Here is a 10,825-nt window from a genome sequence, read left to right on the forward strand (position 1 = left end):
AATTCCCTCATTCCTTCTGTCCTCCATTTATTCATTCATTCATCCGTTTAGTCATTAATTTGCCACCTACTAGGTACCAGGATCACTGGGTTTTACTGTAGGCTGAAAGCTTTGTGAGTTACTAGAATATTGGGAAGTTCCTTTTGCCCATCTTCCTGCCTCTAGGTAGAGTTAGTGCATCTTTATCCTCAGGGAAAAGATTAACGCAGACATTGCTGGATTCCATCTCTGGAGCACAAGGAGGAACCGGCTCAGCCTCCTGACTAGTTCTCTGATCCTGGAGAACCCCAGTGCTTTAAGTTAAGTGTGTGTGGATGGAAGATCGTTGAGAAGAAGACAGCAGGATATACTCTATCCCAGCCTGGCAGAGACACACTGCCCACCTGGCGAGTGGGTTTCTTTTGGGGCACATTGGGGTTGCTCAGTGCAGCATGGGGGGACAGGGACAGCTGCGGCACTGGGTGCCTAAGGGTTGCTCAGTGCAGTGTGGGGAGACAGGGACAGCTGGGTCACTGGGCGAAAGGTGGGAACCCTCAGCGCTGCATCTTTCACTTGCTCTAGAAAACACCCAGCCATGGCCCCGCAGGCTCCCCATGTCACTGGGTCCCACATGGAATGCAGATTCGAAGCTCAGGAAGCACTCTGTCTGCCCCCGCACAAATCTTCCTGGCATCTGCTGCCCCCAGCTCCACAGGGGGCCTCAAAATCAGCCAGCGTGGGAGGTGATGGCACCTGTAGGGGAGCATTGCAGCCCAGGCCCCTCTAGCACTTTAGTGCACTTGTTCCAAAGACACACACAGACACACATACCGGAGGAGTGATTTCTGGAATATGGCGCAGTAATTAGGCCCACTCAGGTCCTAGGGTAAGAGCTGCACCCCTAAGGGGCACCTGGCAGGTCCATGAGGCCAAAGGACACCACCCTCTGGTACCCCACTCTGCAATGTCACTGAGCAGGGAGGGGGTGCAGCGGCAGGGCAGGGTGAGCTGAGGCCCCAGAGGGAGACCCCAGGCCAGCTTCAAGCTCTCCACAGAGGGTCCCTCACCTCCTACCAGCTGTGCAATCCAGGATAGTCACCTTAAACCCTGAGTCCCGACCTTGGAACAGCATGAGTAATGACGACGGCCCCTCCACGGCCGACCTGGCGCAGTGCTGAGCTGTGAGTGGGGCCCTTGTTAGTGGCAACTGTGGACAGGTGTCTGGCAAGCGCACTGAGCCAGGAGAGAAAGGGTCACCGGGAGCTCCCAGGACGGGGCTGGCTGCAGGGGGACCGACTGTGAGACAGAAGGACCAGAGTGCTCAGCCCCACCCTGACTTCCAGGGAGTGGTGAAAGCTGGAGATGGAGTGAACTGCCAATGGCCAAGGATGAAATCAGCCACACCCGTGTGATGAAATCTCCGTAACAACCCGAAACTAGGCTCTGAGAGCTTCCGGCTGGAGTGCTGGGAGGGCAGCCACCCCAACTGCATGGAGAAGGAGGAACCTGGTCTTGGGATCCCTCCAGACCTCACCCCTGTACCTGTTCATCTGCCCATTCATCTGCACCCATCCCCTATCACGAACCCTCGACTGTAAGCAAAGCATGTCCCTGAGCTCTGTGAGCTGCTTCAGCAAACTATCAAATCCAGGAGAGGTGTGGGAACCCCGACTGTTCAAGTCAGACAGAAGTGTGGATGTCCTGGGAGCCACTGCTTGAAATGGGCGTCTAAAGTGGGAGCACTCTTATGGGACTGAGCCCTTAACCTGCGGGGTCTGTGCTAGTTCCAGTAAGGTGGTGTGAGAATTGAACTGAGTTACAGGATGCCCAGCTGGTGTCTGGAGAGCAGGAGGACTGCTCAGTGTGGAGGACCCCCCCATGCGTGGTGCCAGAGGCCCTGTGAGTGAAGAAAGGGCCCTCCCCTTACACACGTGCCTGGGAGGGCCGGCAGGAGGCCTGCTTCACAGACGGATGTTACATGCGTGCCTGGGAGGGCCGGCAGGAGGCCTCCTTCAGAGACGGATGGGAATCCAGGCCTGTGGCTCCAAATATATCCACTCACCCCCACCCAGTGGCACTCGGACCCCAGGCAAGGCCTCCAGGTCCACTTGCTGAGACACGCTCCCCCTAGGCAGAAAAATTACCCAAAGCCACCCGAGCCCTCACCACTCCCAGCCCCCAGGCAGCATGTCAGGGCACAGGCTCAGCCCCTTCCCCATGGGGTGCAAGGGAAACCTGAGGCTGAACCCCATCAGGGCTACAGAGGCCCCTGACGTTCCTTTGTGTGTGGTTCACTCCTCCACCTGCCCTCCCTCCACCACGCGCTCGCCCAAGACGTTAGATGGAGACGGAGGTGTGAGGCTGGCCTCCCGGAACCCACGCACCAATGCAGGAATGCCCAGAGGGAGACTCAGCCCCATCTGGCTCCCAAAGTGGGTGACAGTGCGAGACCCTGTCTCAAAAAACAGAAAAAAAAAGTCAAAAGAACTATATGTGAGTATCATGGCTAAATATTAAATACACGAAGCCACGTCCAAGGACGGAAACGAAGGCCACCTTCAACCTCCTTCATCAGCACAGATTCTGAGAGGAGCGGTGGGGATTCCGAGGCTCCGAGGGAAGGACACGAGGCCCCAGCCAGGCTGTTGTGTTGGGGAGAAGAGCGGGCAGCCTCACACAGGCCCTGGGGCCGCAGCGTCCACAGCCCCGCTGCGAAGGCGGGGAAAGGACCCTCAGCAGGGAACGCAGCCCAGCAGCGGGGCCCTCGGGATGAAGAGCTCGGCAAGGAGCCTGGGAGCAAGGAACACGTGACTCACAAACCTCCGGAAAATGCCCGGGAATGGAGGGAACCGAGTTCCAGTAGACAGGAGGCAGGAGGAGGGAAGAACCGGCCGGAAGGTCTTTATCTTTCTAGGTTTCCATTCGACAGACGCCCCACCAGTGACGCCTGACCACATCAACGCTGTGCAACAAAGATCCCCAACTCCATGCTGAGAGGGACCCCACCGCCACCACGTGTCACCGGGGCCTGTGCATCGCAGGGCCCAGCTCCTCGTGGGAGCTCCCTGAGGAGTCTGTGGGCCGTGGGGGCTCTGGGAGCCGCCTGGGTAATGATACGGGAGTGAGTCTGGGCAGCCCCGGGCTCATGGAAGACACTGCCTTAACCCACCTGCCTCCACAGCTTCCTGTGAGCTGGGCGGAGACTGCAGCACTTACTACTGAAGCCACTTCCTGTTCAGCAACCTGCAGAGTGAGTGTTCCTGTCCCCACAGACCGGGAGGCTGAGGCAGGAGAGGCTGAGGAGCAAGGCCAAGGCCAGGGGGCTCAGGGGTCTGGGGGCAGCAGAGCCGGGTCTGTGCCCAGACACAGGCTTGCAGGCTGCCCTGCCAGTGCCAAGCTCAGCTGCCCAGGACAGCTTCCAGGTGCAGGCCCCAGACCCCAGGAGCGGCCCCCAGGGCCCGAGCTCTGCAGGCAGGGCCCTGCTGCACAAGCGTCACTCACAGCCGGGACGGCGTTTGGAATTATGAATTTTAAAACCCTCTAAAACTCACATTTTAATGCAGCCTCCATTTAGAGAGTAAGAAGGTTTCTTGACAATATTCCCTATGGGAAATTAATTTGGCCTTGGGACTCTATCATTTCCAGATGCATCTAAGATCCAACTCCTCCAATTTTTCCAACAGAAATGGGCCTCTTGGGTCCTGTACAAACCCAAACACTGTGTTCACCAATGCCAGTTCACCGGCATGAGAAATGCACCCGTGGCCCACAGAGAAGACACAACAACATCCACAGTCGCCGGCTGGGAGGACTCTGGCGGCCAGCGTGGGGACGGCCGAGCCGTTGTTCTCCTCGTCTGCACCTCTTCCTCCAGCCTGGATCTCTGAAGCAAGCCTGGCGTGGGTCTCCTCGCCCTCCCCCGGCCCCCCACAGCCCTGACAGGCCCCACTTTGGGCCCATGACTGCCTTGTAGATCTTCTACCCTGAACGGCTGTTGGTGGATCTTCCCTGCTGCCTGGAATTCCCGGAGGGCAGGGGCAGTGGGGGAAACACATGGGCTTCCAAGGCTGTCCCAGGTGGCTCAGGTGAGACACCCAGGTGTGTAGCCCCTCACTGCCTGGGAAGCCCCACCCAGCGAGGTGGAGCCGCAGAGCCACTCACCTGTGCTCCTCCTGGCACTGCCCTCGTCTGCCCTTTGTTTCTGATGCGTGAAATTCCACCAGCTATGGGGATTCATGAACAGGCATGGCCACGGGAGCCTCCTCCCCACGCTCTAGAGCTGTGCTTGGTGCTCCCATCCACAGAGCGTGATGCCCTAAGCCACCCTGGCGTTTATTCTTTCTTAAAACCAAATACCAGGAGCTGCAGATCCGATGTCCCTTTCCCTCGACTGAGTCAAGGGGCCGTCTTCCGGGCAGGCGGACACCAGCACCGCTGCAGCGAGGCCCTGGATGCCACCAAGATACTGGCAGGCGGACACCAGCACCATGCAGCGAGGCCCAGGATGCCACCAAGATACTGACCCATTCTGCTCCCAGGTCACCTATGTTTCAGAATACATTTCCTGGTTGAGTTAATAAATGATGCAATGGCACAGAACCTGCTTGATCAAAGAAGCCATAGACGGATTTCTTTGCTGTGAGGCAGCTGTGAAACCTCAGAAATTAAACGCAAAATTTGTGTATAAACTTAAATGCGCTTTTCTAGGGAGGGGAGTTCTAATTATATGTGATTCTCGGTTTATTGTCGTCCATTTTCACCCGGCCGTGCAATGTGCACTTTGCCACCTGATTTGTGCTGTAAACGTTCTCTCCACGTGTGAAATGTGCACTTGGTGGGGAGGAGGCTGAGGACCCTGCCCCAGACCTTCCTGGGCGACCTGAAGGACAAAGCACCACATCTGCTGCAGAGAGTTTGCCTGGAGAGTCTCCACAGGAAATACCCCAGGCCCTGGCAAGGCCACTCTGGTGCGGGCTTCAGAATGGTCTGCGGGTGGTGATCACTTTTGATGTCATCTGCATTTGGAGAGAGGCCGTGCAGAGAGCCAAGCAGGCCTCACCCAGGTCTTCAGCAACTGTTTCAGTGGCATGGCTGGCTCAGCCACCAGAGGCGCAGCTATCACTTTTCTCACCCTGTTGCTGCCACTACAAATGTTCCAGAATCTGTGGTGTTGGGGGCCAGGAACCTCAAGCCCCCACATCCCAGAGGCTGCCTCTCCACTCTCATTTTGCTTTGTTATCTCAGGCCTTGGGAGGAGGAGGGCATGGCAGAAAGGCAGTGCTGGGGTCCCCCAACGTGTGAGCAAGCTGTTCCTACTAAAGTCACTGAAGTCTCACTGCCTCTTCCCATGAGCCAGCCCACATGGTAACACAGGCGTAGGCACACAGATGAGGTATGAACATGTGAAAGGGAGTAAAGAAGGAACAGTACGGTGGCTCATGCCTGTGGTCCCAGGGCTTTGGGAAGCTAAGGTGGGAAGATCGCTTGAGGCCAGTTCAAGGCTGCAGTGAGATATGATGGTGCCACTCCATGCCTGCCTAGGCAACAGGGCAAGACCCTGTCTCAGGAGAAAAAAAAGGAGTTAAGAAATACTGTTATTCATAATTCATGCCATTGTCACCTAAGAGAATCAGCTGCAGTCCTGTTAGAAGAGAGCCAGTGCTCCTCAAACGCTGATGACATCAGAATTCATCCCCACCTGCAGACCATTTACACCCACTGACAGAACACAGTCACTCGTTAGAAAAAGGCATAAAAAAGCCCCACTCATGATTTCAACAAAATATCAAATACCAAGGAGTAAACTTCAGGGTAAATATACAAGACCTACAATGTCAGAAAAGGCACAATTTCATCAAAGGACATAGCAACCCATGAGTTATCCTGTGGATCGATGGAGTGACCTGCCCAGTTCCTACCCAAAAAGACTTAATATTATGATTCTTTGCTGGTTTATCTATAAATTACATGCAATTTCTATGATATTGGCAGTGGAACTTTGAGGGGACTCTCACAAAATGATTGCCATTTTCACTGGTGAGAATAAAAAAGAAAAAAGTTAAAAAATAAGATTAGTGAGTAAGGACAATTTTACTACAACATTTACAAATTATAAAACTAGGATAATTTTGAAATGTTGGTTCTAGGAAGGAATAAGAAGAACGAAAAGTCTGGTGTCGGGGGACATATGTCAAACCATTCATTGTGTGAAAATGTGGGGATTCTCATTAGGGGAGAAAGAACAGCCCCCACCCTGCCAGGTCCTCCCTGCTTAAAAACTGAGGCAAGAAATAATGCATTTAGATGCTCACCTCACACCTGCACCAAAATAAAATCCTAATGGATGGGCAAATGTTAAAGATGAAAAAGTTAAATGAAAAGAAACACTTGGCCTCATATCCTGCAGACAGTGATGCTCCCCTCTCAGGTAGAGACAGATACAATGAAGCAAAGAAGATGATGGAAATTTTGAAAAAAATGCCACTCATTTCTCCAAAACAAAATGAAAAGGCAAAAGAAAAACCTGGATGAAATATTTACAACCTATTTGACAGCAAAATTCTCAATACTCTTCATCAATAGAAATGAGCAAATTGCATGAACAGGCAGTTAACAAAAAAGAACGATGAGGGCCCAATATTGATAGGAAAAAAAGCATCACTGATTATCGGAGGAATAGCAATTAAAACCATTAGGCTTTATGACACTTACAGTATAAATATTAAATTGAAGGATAATTTAAAACCACAGTTGTCCAGAGCATGGCAAATCAGCACCATCACGTGGTAAGAAAACAAATAGATTCAAGATCATGTGGTGCACATTTGACTGGGTATATTCAAACCTTAAAAAGTGTTGGTATATTTAGCATGTCGCTTGATTGCTGAAAACTTGTTTTAAGCAAATAATGAAATGCAAAGATTGCCATATAAAGATGTGTGTATCAACATCATGAAAAAAGTGAAAAAAACTGAAACCACAAAGGAGTAAGAATTCAGCCAGTGAATACAATTGGTTTTGTATCTGTTATCAAACACTGGGTTCCTTATAAAAGGACAAGTTTAGCCTCTCTTGCATATCTCTCTCTCCTCTCTTTCTTTTCTCTCTGTTTGTCTTTGTTTCCCTCCCTTTCTCTTCCTCTGTCTCTCTCTCTCTCTTCCACTCTCTGTCTCTCCCTCTCTCCTTCTCTCTCTTCCTCAACTCCAATCTCTCTTCTCTTCTTTCCTCTCTCTCTCTCTCTCTCCCCCGCACCACACACACCTTTATCTCCCCACCCTCTCCCCGCTCACCTTCCACCATGGGCTGACACAGCAATAAGGCCCTGGCCAGATGCTGGCCCCTTGGACTTCCAAGTCAAATGCACAGCAACAGAAACTTGTTAAATAAATTATTTATACATCCACATGATAGAATAAGACGCAATTATTTTTATGTATATAAGAGGAAAACATTTAATAAACATAAAATGACCACATATATTATTAAACGAAAAAATTGTATGAAATAGTACATTTCTCATAATTCTCATTTTGTAAAAATAAAGTACTTATCTATGGACATAATGAGAAAATGACTCGAGGTACCAAGAGTTCAGCCATTAGCTATACCAGTGGATTATAAGCAAATTCTGTTACGTGCATGCACTCATCTACGCATGTTCATGTATTCATACATATGTACATAATTTTTTAAATTTTCTTTTATAGACAAGCAATAGCTTTATAATCTCTATAACCAGTAAAAATAAGTAAGTGGCTGGACGCAGTGGCTCACATCTGTAATCTCAGCACTTTGGGGGGCTGAGGAGGGCAGATTATGAGGTCAGGAGATCAAGACCATCCTGGCTAACACAGTGAAACCCCATCTCTACTAAAAATACAAAAAATTAGCCAGGCGTGGTGGCACACGCCTGTAGTCCCAGCTACTGGGGAGGCTGAGGCAGGAAAATCGCTTGAACCCGGGAGGCAGAGGTTGCGGTGAGCCGAGATTGCACCACTGCACTCCAGCCTGGGCAACAGAGCAAGATTCCATCTAAAAAAAAAAAAAATTAAACAACAACAAAAAAAGTGAGCACATCATTTGTGGTGTCCAGGCACTACATCAGTGAACACAGTTGGTTCTGTGTCTGCCATGGCACTGTTAGTTCCATGGTGTGGGTTAGCAAGGTGCCTGTCCATGCCTCGTCTGAGATGAGTTCTGGCTAAGGCGCCACCAGACACTGCTTGGATGCTGCAATACTGCCTTCTGTTTGCAGGCCTTCTATGTCCCCAAATCTCAGGCCTGGGGAACTAAGCCTCCAACCTCCCACTGCCCTTACAACTGGCTTTCGGAGAAGCCCCCCAAGAAAATAGACAAGGCAAGGTCTGAAGAGTTGGGTCCCATGGTGGGCAGATTCCCCAGCTCTTGGGGAGCATGGGGCTTCCCCACTTGAAACACAGAGCCCTGCCCTCCACCCCAGCAGCCGCCAGCCTCAGGTTGGAAGCCCCTAAATCCTGAGCCCATGTGCAGAGTCTCACTACTGGGCACCTGCGTGTGTAAAGACGTGAAGGGTGGAGAATCTTTGGAGGGAACACTGCTTCTCAGGGAGACACAATCTGGAATTCAAAGTTTCTAAATTGCATTTTCCTTTTTAAGGAAGTAGCAGATAATATTTGTAGAAAATGTACTGCACTGAAAAAGTATACAGGAGAACGTGGAATTCATCTGTGTTCTCCAAGCCTGCTGTCACCAATGTAAATATTTTGGTGTGTTTCCTTCCAATCTCTTTTCTTTACGTGCTTTTAAGTTAAATGCAAATCACACTGTAAAAACGCCTGGCATTCTGCTTCTTCACTGCTGGTGCATCCTCATCTTCCACACGCTACAGTCTGAATGTGTTTCTCCAAAAGCATGTGCTGGAGACGGAATCTCCAAAGCAACAGCGTGGGGAGGTGAGGGCTCTAAGAGGTGATGAGGCCCCCGCCCTCAGGAATGGATCAATGCCATTATGGCAGGAGTGGGTTCCTCATTAAAGGACCAGCTCAACCCTCTCTTGGGTACTCCCTTTCCTCCCCCTGCCTGCTGCCCTCCACCCTGGGCCATGGGATGACACAGCAAGAGGGTCCCACCCCATGCTTCCCCTCAGCCTTGGACTTTCCAGCCTCCAGAACTGTGGGCCCGTAAATTTCATTCATTATCAATTACCCCGTCTGTGGTATTCTAAGATAGCAGCACAAAATAGACTAAAATACATCCCGTGAACATGAGAATCCCTCAGCCAGGACTCCCAAGGCCACAGAGAGCCCTGTCATGCTGGTAAGCTGCTCTCCGCAGACAGCCCTGACGTGGTGGTAAGCCGCCCTCACCCAAGTCCCACTTCTGTCGTAGACACTTGGGTGTTGCCAAATTCCCTATTAAAAATAGGTTAGGGACATCCTCATCCATGGATCTTTGTGCAGCTCTCCAAGGAGGTCTTTCTGTTTGGGAGACTTGACAAAAGTTTCCAAGGAAGAAAGAAGCTCGGCCCATGGTGAGGTGCACAGGCTTGGGAGCAAGCTTTCCAGAGCCTTGTTGCTTCATCCACAAACCGGGACAGGAAGCTGACGTCTCCCCCAAGGGCTGGCATGAGGACCCATTGATTGTGTTCACGCAGACTTCTTGGAACAGTGTCTGCTGTACAGGAGACATGATCGTGATTATTGTTACCCCATGATTAATGTTGTGTGCAGGCCTCTCCTGGGTGCCAGGGATTCAGCTGCGATGAACAGGACAAAGTCCAGATCTCATGGGACCGGCATGGGGGTGATCTCAGGGAGGACAACAGAGAAAATGGGAGCCAAGAACCGGGAACAGGGATTCCAGCAGATCTGGGTTTCTGATCTTGTGGTTTGGGAGCCTTCACATGGATACTCGCAGGAGTGGGAAGGCCAGGGCTGGGACAGGTGGTGGGGATCTAGCTGCAGAGGCTCCCTCCAGGAGCACAGCTGTGGTGTGTTCATCCCAGCGGTGGGGCCACCAAGACTCACAGCTCCAGAGGGCTGGGACATGTGGTCTGATTTGGCCCAAGCAGAGTGGACACCTGAGGCGGGGGTCGGGGGGGCTCCCTCTCAGCCCCCGCCCAGATCCATGGACACAGGAAAGATGCTCCATCCTCAGGGCCACTTGGGGCAATGGCCAGGGCAGGGACTGTGTTTGGCAAGAGGGGCAAGAGCCCCTGAAAACAGGGCTGGGTGTGCCGATGTGAGCAACCGGAGGTCAGGGACAGGAAAGGTGACTCACGCAGCTTCCAGGTCCTGCCACTGGAATGGCCGGATCCTGGTGCAAATTTCTGGATGCCAAAGTGCATTCCAGAAAAATCTGTCCCAGCAGTGCCCAAAAGTGCTTGTTTCACGTCCATCCACTCGTCATGAATTTTCAGGAAAAGACAAAAGCAAAGCAAGTATGGCTAGAAAGTTGTCAAGTTAAGGCAAAAATGCATCTTTGTCTCTCCCCAAATTCCACTTGGACCTTAAGTGACCAGGCGTCCAGATGGAGCCAAGGGTGCTGGTCTGCCCGGCGCCCACACATGCTCCAGTTAGAGGACAAGGTGCAAGCTCCCCCGATGACACGGGAAGCTGGAGACGTTCTCATGTTCACGGTCACAGCTCTGCTCCTTTGAGAAATAAGCGGCACGATGTTTTTCTAGTGGGTTTGCCTTTTTCTCAGTGATGGTAAAAGTGCTGTGTATGTTAAGGTGAGTGACTCAGGACCAAGGTGAGTCTTGACTCCTCTTGGCTTTGCGCTGAGACCACCTGGGAGAGTCAAGGGAGCACACAGGACAGTCCCTGCTTCGGCTCCCCAGGAACACGCGGCCAAGTGCACACAGCCG

The sequence above is a fragment of the Gorilla gorilla genome, chromosome 23 (genome assembly GCF_029281585.2).
Source record: "Gorilla gorilla gorilla isolate KB3781 chromosome 23, NHGRI_mGorGor1-v2.1_pri, whole genome shotgun sequence".
In the NCBI taxonomy this organism is placed as follows: Eukaryota; Metazoa; Chordata; class Mammalia; order Primates; family Hominidae; genus Gorilla; species Gorilla gorilla.